Here is a 25,739-nt window from a genome sequence, read left to right on the forward strand (position 1 = left end):
GCTGAAAACCTGGCTGCGCAACACCATGACGCAGGAGAGACTAACACATTTGACCATTATGAACGCTCACAGTGACCTTATGGATGAAAGCGATGTCTCTTTTTTTCATTCAAGGTTACAAATAATGTTATGTTCCTTAAATGGCTTGATTAAGTTATCAAAGTTTCATTTTCTTAACAATAATGATGTTCATCCATTCTTTCTTTTTTTTTTTTTTTTTTTAAATTTTATATACTTTATTAATCTCCCAGGGGAAATTCAATTTTTCACTCTGTTTGTCAATTACACACAGGTCTGAACACACACGCACAAACTGGACCTATACATGCACTAAGTGGAGCGATGTCAGAGTGGGCTACCCATGACGGGCGCTCCGAGCGGTTGTGGGGTTCGGTGCCTTGCTCAGGGGCATCTCGACAGTGCCCAGGAGGTGAACTGGCACTTCTCCAGCTACCAGTCCACGCTCCACGTATTCTAGTTCTCTTATAACTGCATGTTATTATAAAATGACTTCAAATCATATCCTTAATCACTGATAAGTGTGCGTGCTTCCCCCGCCCCTTCCAACAAAAATCCCGTCCCCCCCCTCAGAAAATAGTTCCGACGTCCATGACTACAATGAGAAAATTGCCTGGTTGAGGACATTCAAAGAGACTCCCAATTGTGCATGGCTATGGGTGCAACAGGAGCTGAGCCAAGGTCAGTGTGGGCAGGCCTTGGAGTGAAGTTAGGTCCATTTTGAGTGATGGAGGAGACAGAAGAACAACATCTAACATAGAGAATAAAACAGCGTTTATATGAGCCATAAATAAGCTCCTCAGCTGAACTGAACTAACATCACAATATAACATTGGGCCGGTGGGAGTTAATCAACAACTCTGGTTATTTGCCTGCAGCAACACAGCAGCTGGGCTCACATGTGTAACATCCATGTGGAGTTTAAACACTGGCCAAGGTTCCACCACTGAAGCTGATCCACCAGAAAACCATACCCAGAAAGCACACAAATATCTTCTTGCCCGTGTGTGGCAGATACTGCTGGACAGTCACAATCTCAAGTGTTACTTCACCTTGACCTACTATTTTGATAACTTGTTATATGGCCTTAGCAAATTCACACTTGGCCAGAGGAACCAAATGTCAACAGTGCAGTCATCTGCTGGACATACTGGGACCAAGTATCACTATGCATTACCTTGTGTAAAGGTCAGCTGCTCAGTCGTCCAAGCTACTTACAACATGGTTCATACGGCAGTGAATCACTGCAGGCATGTTACCCATGCCAAAGTGCATGACTGTATTGAAATCGTTCCAGAGCTTGTGATGAAAGCTTCACTCTTATGAGCTTAAACAGACCTGCCACTTTCACCGTAGGTCAGTTTTTGTTCAGAAGTTTGTAGCATGCAATCTCAGAACTCATCAGCTATCGTCTGGCAATGGTATAGCCTCTGGGGGCAAAGACCAATATTTTGGGAGATCCAGTTTATCTAGCGGATATCCAGGCCAAGACCTCCTCTTCCACGTGCTGGTCATTGTTTATAGTTCAGTTAACAACTTGAGACAGTTCCAGGAAGCATTTCAGTTAATATCTATAAAAAGATATCTTGTCATCAGAGGTGCCGAGATTGCATTTTTGGCCAATGCGTTCTGCCTCTGTTGCTCTCCGTACGGACAGTTTAGCTGCATGCAACCAAAGCCTGCTCAAATGTGATTGGGCTACAAATGGAAACGTGAATGCTTCCAGTACCAAAATCTTGTCCCATTGCCTACACAATCTGCATGCATTGTACATATATCTGTTCATGGTTATTCAGAATGTACTTGATTTATGCAAACTTGGGCAATGTACAAACAAGTGGCAAACTCTGAAAGCCAACATGGAGGTGCCAAAAACTGCAGTTCTGTGAATAAAGCCATCCGATCCCCATGGACACCCATGTTAAAACGCCCAACTTGGCAGCAGATCCACCCCTCACTCCTCCACATTGCTAGCCTCTTGCCCATATATGATCACTTCTGGCTCCAAAAAACCAAGATGGCTGTGGCTGGAAAGGTAATCTTGAGGCTCAAAATGAGAGTCCACAAACCAATGGGTGATCTCACAGTAGCTACCGCCGTTATTTTTACAGTCTATAGGCCCTAACACATTAAGCTGATGGCTGGCCGTCGGTCAAAGGTGGGCTGTTGAAGAGCAAGTGGGTTGTCTTCTTTTTGGCAGATTTAACATGTTGAATCGGCGTTGGCACAGCGGAGCCAGCTGGTGCATTAAATCACAGAAGTGAGTAAAGTAAACAAAGAGCTAAAGTCAAGAGGGAGTTAGACCAAAACAAGCTTGTTACGTAGGGTACGATTGTTTTTCCTTGACTGGCCACTTAAGGCTGGCTCCAGAAGCCATCCAATCCCCATGGACACCCACGTTAAACCGACTTGAAAATTGTTACAAGCTCATTGGCAAAACATCCTGCTGAGGTGTGTGGTTGGTATAGCACGTGGTTGGCCATCCCTGGTGTGTAATGTAAAAATGGAAACGATTGCCATGTTTACTACTTGCAAGGACTAATGTCAACAGACTTCTCGCAATGGTGGTGATTACAGGGTTGGTTATGTGAGGTTTAGTTGCCGGGAATGGCAGACTTTGGTTCATGTGAGCTGTGCATATTGGTTAGGTTTTTCAGTTACCTCCATTTTATTAGGCATCTGCCGTTTAGAAAATAGTACTTATGATAACTCATGCAAACTGTACCAGCAAACAATTAGAAGAGACAAATGCAAGTCAAAACAACTGCCACAAAAAAAGCTCATCAGGTGTGCAAGAGGATAGTAATAATGGATTTCACTCAAAAATACTATGGACTGCAGATGAACTGATCAGCTATTAAAAATGATCATTTGTTCCTCTCCCTTTTTTTCATTTCAAAAACGGGTTTATAGGTGTGAAACGAACAAAAAAGAAACAAATAGGTAAGCTAGGGAGAGACTGTGGTTAGTGTAGAGGGAGGCACAGGCAGGTGGACCTGGCAGATGGAAGGTTCAGACCTTGCTTGTTTTCCCTGAAATGTCACAACTGTAAAAAAGGTTTTATAAAGCATCAATCACGGTGGAGCTGCACCTCCAGGAATAGTCATGGAGCTTCGGAAATGAGACCCCCGCATTGAACTGCAGAGGCAATCACCACTGCACGGTTCAGGTCACCACACTGCTCGCAGAGCGGAGGAAATGGAGAGGAAAGGACCTGAGAAATAAATGAGTAGGGAAGAGAAGGGAGGGAATAGAGAAAGGTGAGGAGGGTACAGGTGGACATTTTGCCATTAAAGCTTCTAGTGGCCCTTATTTTGTTCTGATAGTTACTTTCAATTTGACTGTCCTCTCAAACACCTTTTAGAAGATCATGTGGGTTTACACACTGACATCACTGGAGCTGTTAAGTAAAACTCTTTTACACTGCACTTAATTTAAGTGCCTGGTCAGACGTGATTAGTGACAGTCCAAGCACATTTGGTGCCCTAGGCACAAAAAAATTAACAATAATAATAATAACAACATGAATGTACAAATTAACTTTCTAATTGAATTAGGGATGCACAGATTTTTAATTCTGGGCCGGTACTGATACCGGTGTTTAAAATAACAATTTCTCCAGTAGCCAAAACCGAAGTTTTTATTTTGGTGTTTCTTTTGATTTTTGTTGTTCTTTGTTGTTCTTCTTTTGTGCCAGGGGAAACCCGAAAATCCATCAATTTAAAAAAAAGAGAACAGTTTTAAAGTCTTTCAGTCCTTCATTACACTAGCTCTGAATGAGATCACATTCAATAATACACATTCATGAAACAACCTTTAACATAACCTTCTTTCACGTGAAAAACATCTTTAACGAAAAAAACACACAAAAAGCCTTTGTACTATATAATATTTATTTTATAGTGCTGTGAAAACATCAACAAATTTGTCCTTCAAACAGCTGTATTTATTCAAGTTTCTCATTAAAAGCTGCATTTTACAAGATTACAGTGAACACATCATGAGAAAGTTAGAAGTTTGCCTTTCACACAATGCTAATTTTTACCGAATAAAGCTTGGACACTTCACAGTGTAAATCTATGTAACCTCCGTCAACAGGTCATTGCAGCCACCGGTTGCTTAGAGGTAACGATAACTAGCTCTCCTCCTGCTGATTTCAACATGGATTTGCTGTTGTGTTATTTTTATGTTCTTTCTCTTCACATACCCTCCTCTCAGTAGTGTAGAGGTAGGTGAGTGGGCACCAGAGAGCCTTTGTTGTTTTGACATGATAACAATGCAGCATGTTTCAAGGTTCATGTGACGTCGGATAACCAGCCCATGTCGCCAGAGACGCAATTTCTTTTCCTAGGATTGCAAAGACATGGCTTACCCTACCCTCCCTCTGATTGGCAAGTAGTCATTTTCTCTTTTGGCTGGATTGGTTAGGTTTAGGCATGAGGAATGAGATTGGTTAGGGTTAGTGTAAAAATGTTAGGGTAAGTCAGAGAGCAGGTAAAGTGGAAAGAGCTGGGGAGGGGGGCCAGGGAGCGGCAGGAAACCAGAGAAAAAGGCCTTTCTATTATTTAGTTGGCATTGTTATGTAGTTATATTTTTGTGGCCTTGTGTAATGTTTCAAAATAACTGTCTTGATAGTATTAGTAAAAAAAATTGAAAGATAAACATTTCCCATTTTGTTCCTTTACTGCCTATGCCATTTGCCGCCACAGGACTTGATATAGAAAGTCTGTATTACCTTAATAAGCATCTTGTCCTGTTTCTTACCTCAAAAATAACCCATATGACTGCTTTGTGATCTGCCACCTGTTTGTCTGTTAAGTTCTGGTTAAGTTGTGGCACCCAAAACTTCTCCGTTAAAGGGGATTCATTGTTAAAGAGATATTTTGCTGATATTCAACTAGCCTTGTATCGTAACATTGTGTGTAGTATGTAAAAATGAACTATGGTATATTATCCTCCGCATCTGCCGAATGACATGAATTGGCATGTTTTTGCTAGCTTGAGGGCTGTTGCTTGAAATTCAGCTTGTGCTTGCACATTTTGGTATGCCCTCTACCACGAACACAAAGTATAGAAGCAGATTAAGAAAGAGAGCTGCCCCCCTTTTGCTCTCTGTCTCTCTCAAACTCAGATCAAACTTCAGTCAAACTGTAAAACTAGACAATGAAATGTAAACGTGAAATGTAAATGTGAAGATGAAATATAAAACCAAGATTCTCTTACTGTGTTGCCTATTTCTCATCTAAAATGTTTTCAGAAACACATTTTAGCTTACTGCTAAACTTTTATACAAGATTTCTTGTTATCATTCGGCTGCCATATTTTTCCTGTGTTGAAACAGACACACCCACAAGCGGGGGTGTTTATTGGTCCGGTGTGGTGCAGTAAATTCTGGCAATTTTAGGTTTTCTACCTTTTGAACAATAGCCAAAGCCCTTTTCCTCGGTTTTTTTTCTGCTCATGTGGCACCAATGTCAACAGTATTTGTGTCTTTCTACTGCAATCACAGCCCAGTTTTATGAAAAAAGCATCTTCCCAGCAACAAATCCTCGGATCGGGTATCAGCACCGATCACGTTATTTTTACAAAATCAGAATCGGTAATAAAAGATCAGAGGAATCAAAACAACAACAATGGCCAGGTTTTTAATCTATGTTGTTCACTGTTGCCTCCACTTTGCAATGTATAAAGTGTGGTGATCCTGTATATTTTATGTAAGGGATAATGTATAATGAGCCGGTGAATACTGGGAAAATAACTCCTGACAGGGAAATAGAACCCCGACGCGCAGCCTATTACACAGCTAATTATCAGTTAAATAAATAATTTGAGACAGAATATTGATTAATTATACAATTTTTATTGATTTATAAATTAAATCGGGAAGAGAGGAAAAAAAACTGCCGGCAACAGCTGAATCTGCACTACAATAGCTACAGGGAATCAAGATCAACGATCAACCTCCCTGTCATCCACAATCTTGTGTCTCCTCTCTTTTCCGTGCGCCTCTGAGCAATCCCTCTTCTCCAGCATTCTTCTCATCTTCAGCCAGTAACCATGACTCAAGATTTATATCATGAAAATACTCCATATTTGTATCTTGTAAATTATTATTTTGAAGTGGTAACGGCTACATTAGCCCGATAAAAAAGTAACTGTTGTCAGGGCAGCGTCCCTAGCAACGCTGGACTACATAGTAACGGTCATTACACAGTAATATCAGACCTCTGAATGCCACGACTGACCAATCAATAAGTGCGCTTCCCTGTGGAATATCATCCATCTGGCCACTGGCCTCACCTCAGAGATTCCGCCACGGATATCAAGGGATCCTGCGGAGCCTCCACGACTGAAACAAGGCCAGAGAGTTACAGCATTCACCCACGGTCCCGTGAGTTGGCAAAAGCCGGGGGTTACTTTCCGTTTCATTATTCCTTGTTTGGAATCTTCAGGCGGGGTTGATTTTTTGTTATGAAACTGAACTGAGTCAGAGCAAACAGTGGGTTTCTTTACCTCCTTGTTTGCGGGAAAACCAGGGGTGGAGTTTTCTGTGTTTAGCAAACTGTGTGGATTGAACTGAATTGAACTGTGAACGAGAGGGCTGCATTGGGATTGGGTCCCGCCGGGTCCCGCGGGACCCAACCCAAAGCTTGCGGGAGTGGGCGTTTTGAACTTTGCTGTGGGCGGGAACGGGCGGCTAAAATAAGCACTGCGGGATCGGGATGTAGCCTATAGCGACAGGATGGAGTTAACAAATGATGTGGAAAAGAAGCTCAAACAAGGTGTGAAGGCGCACTGAGCCCTCTACTTCCCAGCGCTCTCAAAGCTGGCGCGTTTCATCTTCAGTATCCCCGCATCCAGTGCGCCTTCAGAACAGGCCTTTAGTGTCTGTGGGCGCATCTTGGAAGAGAGACGCACAGGATTGGGACTGCAGTCGGTCAGCAACATTCTCTTCCTCCACAGCAATATTATGGCCAAGTGATGCATTTGTTAAATTCATTCGTTAACTTTGTTTATTTTATGTTATTTATTAGTGTTATTTGAGCCACTCACAGCCTACTCTCCTTGCTGTTTGTTAATTACATAAAGAGGCGTGATGATGCCGGTGTTATTGATTATAGTCTTTATCTTTATCTCATTCATGTTTCTTATTCAAGTCTCTCTTAGAAAAGAGACCTTAACCTCAATCACTGCGTGATTATATAAAGGTAGAAAAATAAATAAAATACAGAGGAGGAGAATAGAATATGAAACAGCCTTTATTTCATTAAAAACTAAAAACAACGAAATAGGAGCGCTATTCCTGACCAGTGACATGCTGGCCAGGTAAAACGAAACAAACAACCTCATGAATCTCTTTATTAATAGCCTATAAAATGACGTGTTTTCTCCTGCGGGACAGGAGAAGACACAGAATCAATGCATCTCTATTATTGGGCGGGCATAAATTCTCAGGGTTTTGCAGGTGCGGGTGGGAGTGGACATACACATTGCGGGAGCGGGCAGGAGTGTAACACACGTTGCGGTTGCGGGCGGTAATAGTCAGAAATTCAGCGGGAGCGGGCAGGAGCGGGATGAAGAAAACAGTCCCGCGCAGGGCTCTACTGTGAACTGTGTGTTATTTGGAAATCCCAGAGTGGAGTTTTTTGTTTGAACTGGATTGAAACAATTTAATTTTGGTGTTGAGGGACCTGTTTTTCTGGGTTTTATGGTTTCTTTGTGGGGTTTGACTGAGTAAAAGAAAAATCTTTGTTTCATGTGTCAAACCACTACAAAAGATATAGGCGTATTTTGTTCGTTGAAGACAAGAAGAAGATATATAATTTGTTAACATTTTGTGCTGCTGAACCACTGATTAGCTTTTTGGATACTATATAAATAATAATAAAAAAAACCTTACGGGACAACTTGGATGCATTCTTTTTTTTTTCTTTCTTAATGCTTTGCAAAGTATCGGATCGGGCTTGGTTTCAAAATCAAGTACTCATATCGGATCGGATGCAGAAAAAAAAAAGTGATCGGGACATCCCTACAGCAAAGGTCTCACAGTGTAGCAACTGAGAATATAGATATACCACACTCAGACATTACAAACCGTGATTGGTTTGCGTGGAAGCCTGTGTTTTCTTTTACAGATTTCATATGTTAACAGAGCATGTTGACAGTGAAGACAATACCTGAGTTTACATGCAAATTAATATTCCACTATTAGTCCAAGTATGACAATATTCTGAATTTCATATTCCGAAATTAGGCCTTTTTCCAAATGTGGCATTTCCTGATCAAGACATGCAGGATATGCTGATATTATTTGGGTTGTTTAACAGCTCTTGCTGTTAAATGCTTCACCATGTTCATCTGCTAGTCACTAACTTAGTCTGCATTTGTGGTCAGCAGGTAGTGTACAGTCGATGACGACAGTGAGACTGAATTAAAGTTGCAGGCCCGAAAACTAAAACAATAAGCTGAAAGATGCTCAAATGTTTTACAGAGCTGCAGAGTCGAGTGAAAAATATTTGTGGGCATCATGACCCCATTTATATTACAAATACGTACCACTTTGATCCATAATTATAAGAATTTCGATTAGTGCAGCTTTAAGATATGGAGCAAGATCATGTATGATCATCTTTCAAGTTGCTGAGGTGCTATGAAATCTAACAGTATTCCAGACGAATCTACAGTAATACTGCTGTAACCACCACAGTGACCCCTTGCACCAGCATAAATCAAGTTTAAGATTAGTGAAATACTCCTAGGTGGGCAAACATGGTTGTCATGAGAACTTTGATTTTAATACAAAACAGGACATTAAATGTTACCCTCCCTTAGATAATTTTAAGATATTCTGTGGTGATATAGCAATTTAATGCAACTTCGTAGGCCCCCATCACACAGAAAGCACATCGCACTGCCTTTTAGACTCGGTCTCACTCTTAAGTTATCAACGTGCTTGTGCAGTGACTCCTGGTGTCAGACACCGACAAAAAAATGCCATCCTTTCATGTCTGCATGATGCACAGCCAATCACTGTTATAGTTCAACAGCACCTGGCAGTGACAGGGGGGAAATGCAGCTAGACAAGAACAAAAGTAAAGCTGACGAAAGTCCGGCTAGGAAGGGTGGGAGGGGTGGTGGATGGGTCCAACAACTGCTGACTTTGACCTTGGAGGCTGGTAAAGCCAAACCCTGTTCTCTTTTCCTAAACCCATCCATGTGCGTGTCTTAGCTAAATGTAACCATGTGTGTTTGTTGTTGAAGATAAAAAGACGTCAGTTCGCAGAGTTACTGATACTGATGTAGTGCATTTATTTTGAAAGAGACTGTCTGTAAACTGTGCATTTCCTGTGAAAACATAAGTATATTTTGAAAAAATACAATGTATGTAACAGGCATAACTTGACACGGCGTTCCAAAATGTCAACAACCAACGCACCCAGGGTACCTTGCAACACATCATTATGTGAAAGTGGAAAGTCCATGACCAAACGTTGATATGTAACAAGGTTGAGAATATGTTGGCCGTTTTTTTTAAATCGTTTTTTTTTTTTTTTAAATAGTTTGATCAGGGAAACAGAGATCTGCGTGGGAAAGAGGGTGGATCACAGGAAGTACTACCAGTTTCTAGGAGCTTCACCTCTATGATGACCATTTCCAGGCATGTTTTAGGATGACTCAGGGGCAGTTTGACAACCTGCTGTCTATTGTTGGGCCTAGCATAACAAAAATGAATACTACCTACAGGAAGTCCATTGGTGCTGCCAAGCAGCTGAGCACCACCAGTTTCTCTTTCAATGTTTATCAATTGTAAACTTGTTGTCGTGACCACCACAAAAGGCCCACCTCTCAAATCATGTAATTGGACAATAGTGAAAAAAGTGTAGATGACGTAGGGTGCTTTTTTGCTCTCAATTACAGTTATTTCAACTCCAGGAGTTCCGAGCACTCCGGCAAAAACACCGGGTGCCTAGAGTGCGGAAACGCAAGGCATGTAACAACGCCAAAACAGTGAGCAAAAAGCTTCATTCTCATTAAAAACAACGCTTTCTGTGTGATCACGGCCTTCAAGAGGTTGCTAGTTACTGTACTCTTAAGCCGCAAGAGTTTACAAGTGAGGACAATGTAAAAACAGGTTGGATTAGTGTTTTAACAATGCTGTGACTCTTCTTTTGAGGTATGAGTATAAAAATAATAAAAATGTTAATTTAGTAGCCTGACAAAATTAGTAAGGCGTATTTCTACTACCCTTTTTCAGAGCTTTCAACCACATCTCACAGTCTTAGTAGAAGTGATGAAGGAGCCTCAAGCATAATAAACCATGTTGACCTCAGCCTGGTGAATGAATTTTTTTAAACAATTTTGTCATCTTTTTTTGTCTTGCATTGCAACATTCTGTGGCAATACACTGCCACTTGCAGATCAGTGTGTGTGTATGACATTAACGAAAAAACCCCACAAGATACCTTTAAGATCTGCAGACACTTCTGGATTCCCTTGTCAACTCTACATGTAATTGTAAAATAAAGAAAATACTAAATACAGTGAGGCAACCACATTTCACAACTGACTGTTTTTGTGTATTTTTGTTTCAGCTACCACTGACTGGAAAAAAAAAAATGCTTGACACACTTTATGTTTATCCAGCATCAATCCATGTGAGCTATTGTGGAACACAGTGTTCCGTTGTGATTGAATGAGGCTTTTTATGGCCTCTGTTACACTGATTTTAGGCAGCGTATGAAATTTTATATGACATGCAAAGTGCCTCAGGTCCCCAGGCATTTATGGACCAAATATTTTAGTCTGACTTTGCAGGAGTGTGAGAAGCAAGTCTTTTATTGGAGATGTGTGTGTGTGTGTGTGTGTGTGTGTGTGTGTGTGTGTGTGTGTGTGTGTGTGTGTGTGTGTATACCACCTATGTGTAGAAACTGAGCTTGTGTGTTTTCAGCCTGATTAACAAGGAGATGCTCAGAGGTAATTTATGTTGGGTAAACAAGACAACAAGGTTGTGTTGCTGATTTTACATTCACTTGCAGTAGTGACGGCTGATAAAATGTAGTGTGAGAGTGTTATTTGTTGTCCTTTTATCGGTGCATCTTAAAAGGAGAGGTTTAGGGTTTTGGAAATCTTGTTTCAAACAGCCAGATAGTAACTCTACTTTATTTTCTAGGTAAAGAAGGGAACGTTTGTGATTTTTAAGGTACTGTGCTTTAATTTCTTACCAGGACTTATCTTTTAATTTGTTTGAGAAATTAGATGCAACCTCCTACTGCCTTTACAAACATAGCTCAATACCTACAGTCAATGGACAGGAATTGTTTGAAGGTCAAGTCTTCACTTAAACTTCTTAAACTAGGATGAAGTGACAACTTTAATTTGCTATACCTCGACAATTTTTTTCAATTCTCATAATAGAAATTGATCTTTACAGCTGCACTAATCAATGGTTAAATATTAACAACTGATAAAATGTTCAATGTGAAAAGGGTTCCCTGTTTAGATGAACACACAAAAAGTGATCATCCAACTTCAAATCAAATCAGGTTTTATTGTCACATGTATGTCATACCCAGTACAGTGTTTATGACATTTGTGGATGCTAAGTCCCCAAATAAATCCAACAATTGGATAAATTGAGTAAAAAATGAATCAATAAACAATAACAATAAATTAAACAGACAGATATAACAAGTAAAAAATAGGTACAGTAAAAGGAGTCAATCTAATCATACAATCAGTATTATTAGATCAGTGAGTTTCAAAAATAAAACAGTATAACAGTTACATAACACTATATGCTGTCACTGGTTCAAGAACCGGATGTCCTCAGGGAAGCAACTCGTCCTCATCCTCTCTGTTAGTGATTAACTCCTTCAGTTCCCCTTGGAAATGTTGTGGAATAAAATGTTTTATCTTATTGCTGTAGTTTTACGGCACACAACTATTTTGTCTCAGCCACACAGCTCCCATCAGTGTTGCGACAACAGCGGAGCATTTAGTAGCAAACAAGCCAGATATTTCAGGAGTTGGTAAGGACCAAAACAGAGCTAAAAGGATAATGAATAGTGGACTTACATTCAGCAGGTGGCCTTGGCCAAAAGCTTTACTCCAAATTAAGACTATACTGGTCTGTGTCTGCTGCATCTGTAAATAGTCGAAAGTTTGCTTATATGTCATGCATCCGTTCTCATTTCCAGGTCATCAAATACTGTTACTTTGTCTTGCCCCTCATGTGATACCAATGCTGAAGGCACCCTTTGGCACCTTCATGAGATGCACCGGGCTTTCAGAGAATTCCAGTGTAAACCTGTTGCCACTGAGAGCAAATGACAAAGTGTGAAGAGCTAGAAAGTCTGAGTAGGGTGGGAGGGGGTTGAGGTGGATAGGTCAAACAAACAGACTTTCACCCAGGTGGCTGCTGTTTGTTTACAGTGTAAAACCAAAAGTCAGTGCTGTTACTGTTGTGAAATTTGGATGGTAAATGGTGTCTTTGCACCACATGGTGCCAGCTGCTACACAGCTTTAACACACTTACATGGAACAGCCATTGGAAGCAGTATTGGATTCACTATCTTGCTCAAGGATACTTCGACATGCAGACTGGAGGAGCTTGTATTGAATGGCTGATCTTCAGATTAGTAGACCACCTGCTCTACCTCCTGAGCCACAGCCATGAGATGTACAAACAGGGCAATGTCGCTCAAAAGGAAGTCTAATAAGCCTGGAAATTGGACAGTCAGACTGAATGGTAACACATGGTCAAGGCCTACAGGCGCAAGGATCGGACCCTGTACAAGCAGGCCAGAAACAAGCTGACAAAAGAGATCAGTGTAGCCAAGAGGGGCTACAGTGAGAAGCTAAAAAACAGCTTCTCAGTCAACGACCTGTCAGTTTGGAGAGGCCTGCAGGACATTATCAACTACATGTAACGAACCTCCCCGTGGAAAACCTCGAATGAACAGACAACCTGAACAGCTTCTACTGCAGATTTGAAAAGGCCCTTTACACACGTTCCAACAAAGGGATTACCTGCACATAAAGCTGGTCCACCAGCTGGCCCCTATCTTCACTCGGATCTTCAACCGATCGCTGGAGCTGTGTGAAGTACCCACTTGCTTCCTCCATCACAGGATTAAATGACTACAGGCCCATCGCCCTGACATCTGTGGTCATGAAATCCTTTGAAAGACTGCTGCTGCGCCACCTGGGGAACATCACAGGCCCACTGCTGGACCCCCTGCAGTTTGCCTATCGGGCAAAAAGGTCAGTGAATAATGCAGTCAACATGGGACTGCACTACATCCTGCACCACCTCAACTCCCCAGGGACTTCCGCAAGGATCCTGTTTGTGGACTTCAGCTCCGCTTTCAACACTGTCATCCCTGAAATACTCCACAAGAAGCTCATCCAGCTCACGGTGCCTGCCTCCACCTGTCAGTGGATAACTAGCTTCTTGACTGACAGGAGGCAGCGTGTGAGGCTGGGGAGCATCACATCCAGCTCCCGGTCCATTAGCACTGGCCCGCCCCAGGGGTGTGTCCTCTCCCCACTGCTCTTCTCCCTCTATACCAACGACTGCACCTCAGGGGACCCTTCTGTGAAACTCCTGAAATTTGCAGATGACATCACGGTCATTGGTCTAATATGGGACTGTGATGAGTCTGCAAACAGACAGGAGGTGGAGCAGCTGGTCCTCTGGTGCGGTCAGAACCACCTGGAGCTGAACCCGCTCAATACTGTGGAGATGACAGTGGACTTTAGGAGAAGCCCCCTAACACTGCCCTCAACAGCACAGTGTCTACTGTGGACACCTTCAGGTTTCTTGGTACCACAATCTCCCAGGACTTGAAGTGGACCTCCCACATAGACACTGTCCGGAAAAGTCCCAGCAGAGGCTGTACTTCTTGCGACAGCTCAGGAAGCTCAACCTGCCTCAGGAACTGCTGATCATGTTCTACATTACAGCCATAATCCAGTCTGTTCTCTGCACATCCATCACCGTCTGGTTTGGATCTGCCACCAAACTGGACAGGAACAGACTGAAAAGGACAATCAGGTGTGCAGAGAGGATTATTGGGACTGGTCTTCCCTCCATCCAGGACCTGTACAAGTCAAGGGTCAGGAAACGGGCAGGAAACATCACTGTAGACCCCTCACACCCCGGACACAATCTGTTTCAACTCCTCCCCTCCCGTAGGCACTACAGAGCACTGTTCGCCAGAACCACCTGTCATAAAGACAGTTTCTTCCCCCAGGCTGTCGCTCTGATGAACTCCTAAACGGTCAAACAGTGGCAGGTCAAACAACACTGCATCCTTGTATATTGTATATATATATATATATATATATATATATATATATATATATATATATATATATATATGTTTCATGTATAGTTGTATATTTTTTTGTATATTCTGTACGTTCTTGCCTAAATTTGTGTACTTATGTCATTTCTGGTACGTTGAGAGCAAGTCTGCCAGAGTCAAATTCCTTGTACTGTATGTACAAATGTACTTGGCGAATAAAGCTGATTCTGATTCTGAAATGTTTATCCAAATTCTCTGTTTTGAAAATCACAATCATTGAAAATTCACTCTGACTTTGTGATTCAACTTTGACCTACTCTATACTCATAGTCGTGTGCAGCTTTTCTGTACAATAAGGGATCATAAGCAACATCTCAGGTGCGCTACTTTTTAGTTTTTTCCTCCAAATGAAGTGCTAAAGATAATCCGAGTAAACTCTTGGCCTGTGAACAACCTGTCTGAACCCTCATTGCTTTTTGCCCCATCTGACTTGATTGTGGTGATATTGCTGTGTTGTGAGATTTCAGATATTAGTTTGGTTGGGACACGTTATAATTACTGATAGAAATCATGGCACAAACTATTCAAATAACACCCAGTTTATTATCAACTATAATTTTTAAGCTCATCGTGTTCACGGCTGACTCAAAGTTAGGTCACTCACACAAGCCTCATACAGACAGTTATCGGAAATGCCTTCCGCTGTAAAATGCTTGCTTCTCAGTGGCTTTGAGTGGCCTAAATGAAATGCCATATCTGAATTAATAACTGCATTGCTTACTCCTCCCCTTACCAATGTTTTAGTTGTTCTGTGTACACAGGTGTACCCCAGCAGACTGGAATACTTTCATCATTCAACAGTAAAAACAATGTGAATGTGAGCTACTGAGTTATTAGAAACAGTTCCCGGAGAGCAGTGAACCTATTTCTTAAAGCTACAGTAAGTTACTTTTATTCAAAAAATACTGACAGCAGTACATGAGACAGATAATATGTGGAAAGTGAGGTTACTCTGGTCTTAATGACATTTGCAAGAATCCACCATGCCTGAATAAAAACAACCAATCAGAGCCACAAGAAATCTCTGACGTAGTGTCAATCATTGCTTGTACACACGTTGCACTACCACCAACAACCTATGGAGCAAAGACAAATAAACAGAAGAAGACCTTTGAAAGTTTGCTCTTCATTCATGTTCCCCTTCTGTTTACTCATCTTTGCTGTGTACACTATTGTGATTTTTTTTTTTTTTTTTATTGGTGGTGGTTGGTTCTCAGCCTTTGTGTTTGCAAAGCTCCTCCTGAGGCCACACGCAAAAGATATTGAGCTTGACTGAGTAAAAGCTTGAGTGGTGGAGAGGGATGCGCAGCGTGTGCCTGAGCAGTACTTTAGATTCTTCCAGACTGTGATTGATTGTTTTCATACAGGTATAGTGGATTTTTGCAAATGCCATTAAATGCACAAGTGTATTACTGTCAGAATACACTGACCGTTTCAGTAAATTGGACAAATTTATTTATTTATTTATTTATTTTTTATAAAGGTTACCCACTGAAATTTTAAGGAGGCACATCTGTTCTTACAACCTGGCCATGATGTAAGCTTAGACCTCATCTGACCTGAGGTAACTGGTAACCACTGCTCATCAAGTGTGTCTTTTTTTGGTCTCTGTGACGGCAATAGCCATGGCTGAAGGCATTATGTTTCCAGCTGTCCGTCTGTCTGTCTGTCCATCTGCCCCATTCTTGTGAACGGGATATCTCAAGAGTGCCTTGGGGAATTTATTTTTCAAATTTGGCATTTGGACACTGATTAGATTTTGATGGTCAAAGTTCAAAGGTTAAGACCATTGTGACCTTGCGTCCATCTCATTTTCGTGAACATGTTATCTCAAAAGTGCCTTTTGTTTTTTTTTAAAGATATTTTTTGAGGCATTTTAGCCTTTAATTGATAGGACAGACAAGTGTGAAAGGGGGAGAGAGAGAGAGAGATGACATGCAGCAAGGGGCCACTGGCTGGAGCTGAACCCGAGCCACTGTGGCAACAGCCTTGTGCATGGGGCACGCGTTCTAACCACTAAGCCACCAACGCCCCATCTCAAAAGTGCCTTAAGGGATTTTCTTCCAGTTTGGCACAAATGTTGACTTAGACTCAACATTGAACTGATTACAATTTGTTGGTCATAGGTCAAAGATTAAGGTCCCTGTGATCTAGTCCATCTCATTCTCACTATCGCAATCTCTTAAGAACGCCTTGAGGGAATTTCCTTAAATTTGGCAAAAATGTCCTCCTGAACTCAACAATGAACTGATTCGATTTTGTTTGTCAAAGCTCAAGGTTACTATGACCTCACAAACCTTTTTTTTGGGCCAAAACTCAATAATTCGTATGTTAATTATGACATAATTTCACAGAAATGTCTTATAAAACAAAATTATGAAGTGATGACATTATTTATCAAAAAGATCAAAGGGCAACTTCACTGTGACATCAAAATGGTCTGCAAAAAAACACTTTTCTGACCAATACTCAATGTCCTTCTCAGGAACAGAAGTGGAAACATTTGGGCAGATACTGAACTGGTGATACCAATCTTGGATATGCACCGTGAAACTGTGCTGATTGTATAGATTTTCTGTGCTGCCAGGGGGACAACGGGTGTGCAGCATCCATGTTTTCACAGACATGGATATAAACTATAAGTTCAACTTTATTAGTGTGTGGAGGCAACTGCAAGGTGGTCATTCTAGTTTCACTTTTGAAAGTGTTTTTTTTTTTAAACATCCATCCATCCATCCATCCATCCATTTTGAACCACTTATCCAGGGCCGTGATGCGAGGACAGCAGACTGAGCAAAGCACTCTAGACGTTTTTTAATATATATATATAGTCAAACACTCATTTCACATATGTTGAGGACCCTCCAACAATCAAGTTATGAAAGGATGTGGGGGATATGCTGTGATATAATACATGTTTGACTGAAAACATTGACTATGAATAGGTCATATGCTAGGGAAAACAATAGATGTGTTGTATATCCATGTGAAAGGGTAGCTCAAGTGAGCAGAATAACAAACATAACACACAGAAGTTGCATTCATGCAAATAATAGTACTTCAGATATAGACCTCTTACCTTCTGAATACAAAGAATGGAGAGGTAAGATGGTGTCAAGTTAATGTGGATTATAATACGCACTGAATGAAATTACAAATTAATATTAAGAGTTGGAATGATAAAGAATACTATGACACGTCCTTTAAAGCAATTTAATGTTTACCAGATATCAAGGATAAAAAAAGGCACAGAAAGTTGTTGCTTTTTCTTCTTCTTCTTCTTCTTCTTCTTGTGAAATAGTCAATACTCTCACCTTCCTATGACCTCCGAAAGTCCCTTTCAAATAAGTCAAGTACAGTAAGCAAACATCAGTGGTCAAAAGTAGACATTGCTTTATTTAACAGGGCCACAAGCCTGAAAGGTTGGGGACGACTGCTCTAAAATATACAGCACACAATAGTATGGCAAGCAGCCTTTCTCAGCTGCGTATTAATTACACACTGTGAATGTCTTATTTAATTGTTAATGCTTTATAAAGTACAGGTCAGGGGATGTATTTAAGCTTGTGCTCTACCATTCATAGATGGATTGTACAATGGCTAACAAGCTGTGACTTGCTTGTTTCCAGCCTGTTAAGTACAGCATATGGTATATTAAAGTTTTTTGAATACAATAAAACATTATAGACATATTTATCTGACAGCAGTTATCAGCCTGTGCTTTCATTTAGCAGGTATGCCAAGTAAATGCTGCTTTGTATTTCTTTAGAAACTATTTATTTATTTATTTATTTATTTATTTATTTTAAGAATAATTCCCTGCTTTCATTCTGAATGCCAAAGACGCTAACTTTTGCTGTTGTGTGCCAGGTGTGTTGGGGAAAGCTAAGTACTCTTTTTTGTGTGTCAGATGACACAATGTGAATTTATGCTGAAGTTATGTTAAATCAATTTATTAGTCGTCCTTAAGTGGCAGGTATTCAAGTGGGTACAGTACAAACAGACCATTTATTTATACAAATAAAAAAAATCAATCCAAAAGTAGAAATATGGCAGTGTTAGACTTTAACATTAGTGACACTTGTAGTATAAATGAAGTTGTTCTTTATACAAGTGTTGCTGGATTTTTGACCTGTTCAGAAGTTCTCCCTTCTCCATGCACCTTGAAAGGAGTGAAGTTTTGCCAGGATCTAATGTGCTTCTGATGGTAGAATGACTTGAAATACACAAAGATTAATGGCAATGTCCCGTCTGTAGTGGGCCAACAATATTCAACACCTTAAAGGGGCATAAAAAATATATATAATAATATTTTGTGGAACTGTACAGTGCACACAATTTAATGGTCTAAAACATTCAAAACCATCATTATGCTCCTCTGAGCACATGATTTCCAGTTGTTTCATAGTCTTTTGTGTATGTATTCAGCATCATTTCATTGAAGTAAGCCATTCATTTGGGTACAGGTTTGGGCAAACTGAAGAATGAGTAACTGTGTCAAGTTGAAGGAACTCCACACCACTGAGATTAATGAAAGTGAGTTCTCTTACCTGATGAGCCACTCTCTGCCTTTATACACACCAAAGTACCAGTGCTATCTCACTAAATGTTCACCGTAGAGGGCCATTTCCCTTACCTCAAATGTAATGAGTTAATGGAGGGCTAGCAAGAGTCAGCAGCTGCACATACACTAACAAAAGGTTTGGAACTACCGCAGATCCTTTTAGGCTTATTGAGCTTTTCATGTGTTGCAAGGGTTCATGTTGTGTTGAAGGCTTTGATTTCCCTCTTTCCTGTTTGGATTTCTGTTGTTCTGGAATTTGTAGCAATTTGTTTAAAGGATGTCTTCAAGGGAATTTGTCCTCTCTGGTGCCTAAATAACCCCAAATTCAAATGTTTATATGTAGGATAATGTGGTAGGTTTATTTATATATTTTTGTTTTGTGTTTTGACACAATTGAAAAAATTATTCATGAATCACCTTTGTAACATAAACATGACTAAATTCCTTATTTCATGTAATAACAATTCTTTATTGCCATTTCTGCATTTTTACTTTCATATACTGTTCAAGCCCAGTTTTCCACCAACATGGAACCTGTTCTGTTCTGGTTCCGGCACCTAATTTTGAACTGTTCAGAGCATTTCAACCAAAGATAAATTGGTACAGAACCCAAAAAGTGGTTCCTGTTAGAGCAAAAAAAAAAATAGCAGGTTTTCCTTGACCTTAAATGCGAACCTTGACAGCATCAGTGGACGTGTCTTATTGCATAGGTTGGAAAGAATCTTTCACTTAATAGTCTGCTTTGTCTTCTTATCATTAATAGTTGATCCGTGCTTAAAACACGGCCCTTTGTTTGTTTTTTTAAATATCTGTAGAACAGAACCTCACAGGTCATCTATGCAATCTGCCATCTTGCTACCACTGTGTACTTCACTTATGCATTGTGCACTGCCCTCTGTTGATGACACATCCTTGGTTACAATAATTCTGATCAAAACTGGTGTAAACAGGGGCTGGTTCACTAGATAGCACTGAGGAGTCCTGAATGGAACCAGTCCAAGAATTAGAGCTAATTTGGTGGAAAATGGAATGCTGTAAAAGCTGCATTACAGAGAAGTGTTGATTATTTTGGTTGTGTCCTGAACAAAGCACTGGAAGCTGGATTTGAACAGTTTGGTAGGACTGGGGTCTAATACATATGTGGATGACTTTTTTGGTGATAGTGATACCGATTTCATCATCTGTTATCGTACAAAAAGATGTCATGGCAGGTGGAGGCTCACTAACAGGAAGATCCCATACAGATGCTGCTTTTGTATTTCTAATACTTTTTTTTTTTTAAATGATGGAAATTCCAGACATTTAGTCCTTAAAGCTTGACAGTTTATTTCTGTAACAGCATTATGGTCATAACTTATCTCATTATCAGAACCCTAGTTTTCCTGTCTGTTAGGCTTTGTAGTAATGTTGATACGTTCCCAGGTTTCAGCAACTGCTTTGTTGACTACCATATTATTGTAAGCCAGAGAAATGACTGCAAAAATAAAATAAATAGAGATAAGTTTTAGTTAACTAGAATTTTCCTTTAACTCTTTCAAAACTGACCTCCTGCAGACAGCTGCTGGAGATTGTTGTTTGCATGATTCTGTTTAATTAAATCTAAAAATAAGAATAATAGATAGAGCATTTATTGTTTTTGCAGCAGAGAGTTAAGGCTTATGTCTTCCATGTCGTCATGTCATCACCTTATGTTACCTTACCTTACATGCAGTGCAAATGTAGTATTTAGCTGTAATTGTGCTGGAATTTCCCCCAGGAATTTCCTTGTGACAGCCACGGGTGATTGTTTGCATGATTTAGTATATCAATGTAAAGTAAAACCATAATAGCTAGAACTTTTTTGCAGCAGAAACTGAGGTTTCTGTCTTCTGTGTCAGTGCGTTGTGAGCTCTACATGATGTCACTGAGCTACATGACCTGTGGTGCAAAAACGCAAGGCAACCCCCAAGACAGATGAATCCATGACAACGCCTTTGCACTCTGCTCATAAAAATGAGCAAATCTCAAAAACTAAATCATGAAATGATTTCAATTATTTTGTGTGTGTTTCTACATTTAAAACTCCTTTGGATCAGTATGTTTTGTGTGTTTGTTTTGTAAAATCTGATTTAAAAAAAAAAAAAAAAACATCCAGTTTTTGTGTTATTCTTATTTATTGACTTCAATATTTTTATTATCGATTATTGACTCACATAACCTTTTAGCTTAGCTTGTACAGATTTTAGGGATATGAAGCATTTGAAGATACTCCAAGAAATTACATCACAATCATCTCTATTGCAGAATTCAAAGTGTTGATTTGCTCCAACTTTTTAGCTATTCATCTGCAAACAGATACACTGCTTTCTTTGAGGTTTGCTCCTGGCATTTAAACACATTACTTTTACTATCATTTAGATGGTTAATGTTTTCAAGTCCAATTATTTATGCCTGTTTTGTTTTTTTTGTTCTTACCTGTTTAGTGTTTCTTCTTTGTAAATAGAATAGATTTGAAATCTGTACATGACATCACTTATTCTTAGTCCTAATTGCAGTCCTTAAAGATATCTGACTGAAGAGAAATATATCAATTACAAACCCTCAGCGTTCTGCCAGGCACATTCAAAGGTGAAACGTGGCAGCTTTGAAATAAAGTTATTACCGAGGCAGGCATTTCAGTGCTTAAGAGTAAAAATTAATAATCGAGCCTGTCGCTACAGGAGAGGAAAAAGAAGAAAAGAAAGAGGAGAAAATTAGAGATGAAAGACAGCCACAGGTTAGGCCACGGCGAAAACTGTTTCATTTGGCCCATCGTCTCATCTCCAACTTGAAAGCGGGCCTCTTTTGTTCTTTTTTACCTCCCCCAGCCCTCCACCCCAGCCACACGCCCACTCTTTTTTTTTTTTTACTCACCATTTGCACAATTACACCACAGACATTTTGGTGATGGTCTTCCACCATTACTTGGATTTCCAGATGGCCTGCAGGAAATGAAAATAAATGCTACATACGTCTATCTCCACAGGGGTGTTTTTAAATTGCACATGGATATATTTTAATGATTGGTTGTCAGGGATAGCTTCTCTCGATTTTATTATAAAAAAAAAAAAAAAGTGGTAGAGAGAAGCAACTGTGAAAAGAACAAGGAATTCGCTAATGGGTTGGGTTATTTCTTCCCTCCTTGGGCTCACATTTCCAATCGTTATTATCCAGCCTGTCTTTATTTTCAGAATGTGCACCTTCTCTCTCTGCATGCCTGTCTCTTTCAGAATGTGCCCTATTTTTATAATCCGAGGGGCATTTGCTGGACTGGAGTAATCAATAAATAATAACCCCATCACTCCGCCACTCTTGTTTTAACCTGCGTGATTCCTGATGCAGTGGAGCAGTATCTCTGTAACAGAACACCGTGACCTCTTGCTCGATTCAGGGAAAGCCCATGCACATTTATAATTAATTCAAATCCATTTTTACCTTCCTGGAGACTAATAATTGCTATTTTTGCATGTGGGGAAAAGAGATTAAAGGAAATTAAGCCAGGAATACTGGACATCAGCACTGTTTGGACAAAGTTGCCTTGCTTAAACAAGGGGAAACATTTGATGTGCTAGCAGCAATGCTGGAAGGATTGGACTGTTTGTCAGTCTGTCTGCCACTTTGTTCCTTTTTTTTTTTTGTTTGTTTGTTTGGTTTTTATTTTGGGTGAAATGTCTTATATATTGGTTGTAATGCCATGAGATATGATGCAAATATTCATGGTTCCCAGAGGGTGAATCCTCTTGATGTATCCCATAAGGAAGTCATAGCAAGTAACACTTTTCATTTATCCAGTGAAGTATTCAGTGTGATTTGTTCCCAGATGATGAACCCTAATATGTTTTCTCAGCTTTTGACTTTTTGTATTTTGCCACCAGTCGGTTGACATTTTTGGTTCGAAGAGAAAGTACTATTGAATGGATCGCTACACATATTGGTTCAGACATTCAACAGGATGAATTTTAATAACATTGGTGACAACACTGGTACCTTTATGTAACACTGCTTTGCAGCAGTAAATACTTTTTTTCAAGAAAAATGACTCCAGGATTAAATTTGACCAACATAATGCAGAAATGTCTCACCGAACATATTTGCAAAATTGCAAAATATTTACACTAAACAGAGTACCGAATTTGTTTAAATTACCGAAAAGTCTGTGCTGGGTGTAAGGATAAGAAAGGATGTGTTTACTGTTTCAATATTTAACCAAAATAACAATCCTTCCCTTACTCAAACCGAACCACACGCAGGACACAGAACATGACCCCGGGCTCCATCGACCACCTCACTTTGACTTCTCTGTAGGACAGCAATGTGGCAAATTGGAAAAAAATTTCATGCTAACATGCTAAACTAAGTTAGTAAACATTATTGACCTTATGCATTTCAGCAATAAAGAGGGGCTCCAACTCCACATTATTTTGTTTCTCAACTTCCTGTGTGAACCACAAGTGGAATGTGTTGTGTTGTACAGATTGACATTTGCTGCTTGGGATCACCTTGCGCCACAATGCACAATGGAGACTCTTTGGGTTAGTTATACACAGCCAAATTTTTCTATGATGGGGGCAAAAACCCAACTTGCCACCACAGGGCTGTAGGCTACATACAGTACAGGCCAAAAGTTTGGACACACCTTCTCATTCAATGTGTTTTCTTTATTTTCATGACTATTTACATTGTAGATTCTCACTGAAGGCATCAAAACTATGAATGAACACATGTGGAGTTATGTACTTAACAAAAAAAGGTGAAATAACTGAAAACATGTTTTATATTCTAGTTTCTTCAAAATAGCCACCCTTTGCTCTGATTACTGCTTTGCACACTCTTGGCATTCTCTCGATGAGCTTCAAGAGGTAGTCACCTGAAATGGTTTTCCAACAGTCTTGAAGGAGTTCCCAGAGGTGTTTAGCACTTGTTGGCCCATTTGCCTTCACTCTGCGGTCCAGCTCACCCCAAACCATCGCGATTGGGTTCAGGTCCGGTGACTGTGGAGGCCAGGTCATCTGCCGCAGCACTCCATCACTCTCCTTCTTGGTCAAATAGCCCTTACACAGCCTGGAGGTGTGTTTGGGGTCATTGTCCTGTTGAAAAATAAATGATCGTCCAACTAAACGCAAAGCGGATGGGATGGCATGTCGCTGCAGGATGCTGTGGTAGCCATGCTGGTTCAGTGTGCCTTCAATTTTGAATAAATCCCCAACAGTGTCACCAGCAAAACACCCCCACACCATCACACCTCCTCCTCCATGCTTCACAGTGGGAACCAGGCATGTGGAATCCATCCGTTAACCTTTTCTGCGTCTCACAAAGACACGGCGGTTGGAACCAAAGATCTCAAATTTGGACTCATCAGACCAAAGCACAGATTTCCACTGGTCTAATGTCCATTCCTTGTGTTTCTTGGCCCAAACAAATCTCTTCTGCTTGTTGCCTCTCCTTAGCAGTGGTTTCCTAGCAGCTATTTGACCATGAAGGCCTGATTCGCGCAGTCTCCTCTTAACAGTTGTTCTAGAGATGGGTCTGCTGCTAGAACTCTGTGTGGCATTCATCTGGTCTCTGATCTGAGCTGCTGTTAACTTGCGATTTCTGAGACTGGTGACTCGGATGAACTTATCCTCAGAAGCAGAGGTGACTCTTGGTCTTCCTTTCCTGGGTCGGTCCTCATGTGTGCCAGTTTCAGTTGTAGCGCTTGATGGTTTTTGACTCCACTTGGGGACACATTTAAAGTTTTGCAATTTTCCGGACTGACTGACCTTCATTTCTTAAAGTAATGATGGCCACTCGTTTTTCTTTAGTTAGCTGATTGGTTCTTGCCATAATATGAATTTTAACAGTTGTCCAATAGGGCTGTCGGCTGTGTATTAACCTGACTTCTGCACAACACAACTGATGGTCCCAACCCCATTGATAAAGCAAGAAATTCCACTAATTAACCCTGATAAGGCACACCTGTGAAGTGGAAACCATTTCAGGTGACTACCTCTTGAAGCTCATGGAGAGAATGCCAAGAGTGTGCAAAGCAGTAATCAGAGCAAAGGGTGGCTATTTTGAAGAAACTAGAATATAAAACATGTTTTCAGTTATTTCACCTTTTTTTGTTAAGTACATAACTCCACATGTGTTCATTCATAGTTTTGATGCCTTCAGTGAGAAACTACAATGTAAATAATCATGAAAATAAAGAAAACGCATTGAATGAGAAGGTGTGTCCAAACTTTTGGCCTGTACTGTAGGTGTCTTAAAATGTCCACCTATTCAGAAATTGGGGGGGGGGGGGGGGGTATTTAGAGGAATATTGGATTTCTCTGTAACGCTAACTTTTTAGCGCATGAGCTAATGTTAACTTCAATAGAAAAACAAACCAGAGGAAACTGTTCAAGAGCCGTCCTCCAATGTTTGGCAATCCTGTCAAATCATTCATCCACTGAGTGAGAGCATAGGGGTCGGACAGCCTGGTCCTATTGGTCAGTGTTTACTTTTTAAAGTAACAATAGCAGAACTCCAAGAGCGCAGTACTGTGGATAACAGAACGATACATTCCGACAGCGCTCTGAATTTACCAATGGTTCAGTATGTGCCAGAGTATGCTCTCATATCTGGAATGAATATTTCCAAATGCACCACTCACATCATCATCCTCCATTGTCTAAAACAAGGCAACAGAACAGAACGTCTAAGGAGAATTGTTTTGTGTCCAGCTAAGCCCAGGCCACCAAACGTTATACTGTTACATTGACATTAATAGTAAAAGCGTCTATGGGAAA

At 40.4% G+C, this 25,739-nt stretch overlaps 1 protein-coding gene across 1 annotated transcript in view; it reads left to right on the plus strand.

The window, feature by feature from the left end:
• Window positions 1–25,739, plus strand: part of LOC125895872 (inactive N-acetylated-alpha-linked acidic dipeptidase-like protein 2) — a 791,425-nt gene that overhangs the window by 102,436 nt on the left and 663,250 nt on the right. The window lies entirely within an intron of this gene.

This window comes from Epinephelus fuscoguttatus, linkage group LG10, assembly GCF_011397635.1.
Source record: "Epinephelus fuscoguttatus linkage group LG10, E.fuscoguttatus.final_Chr_v1".
NCBI classification, from domain to species: domain Eukaryota; kingdom Metazoa; phylum Chordata; class Actinopteri; order Perciformes; family Serranidae; genus Epinephelus; species Epinephelus fuscoguttatus.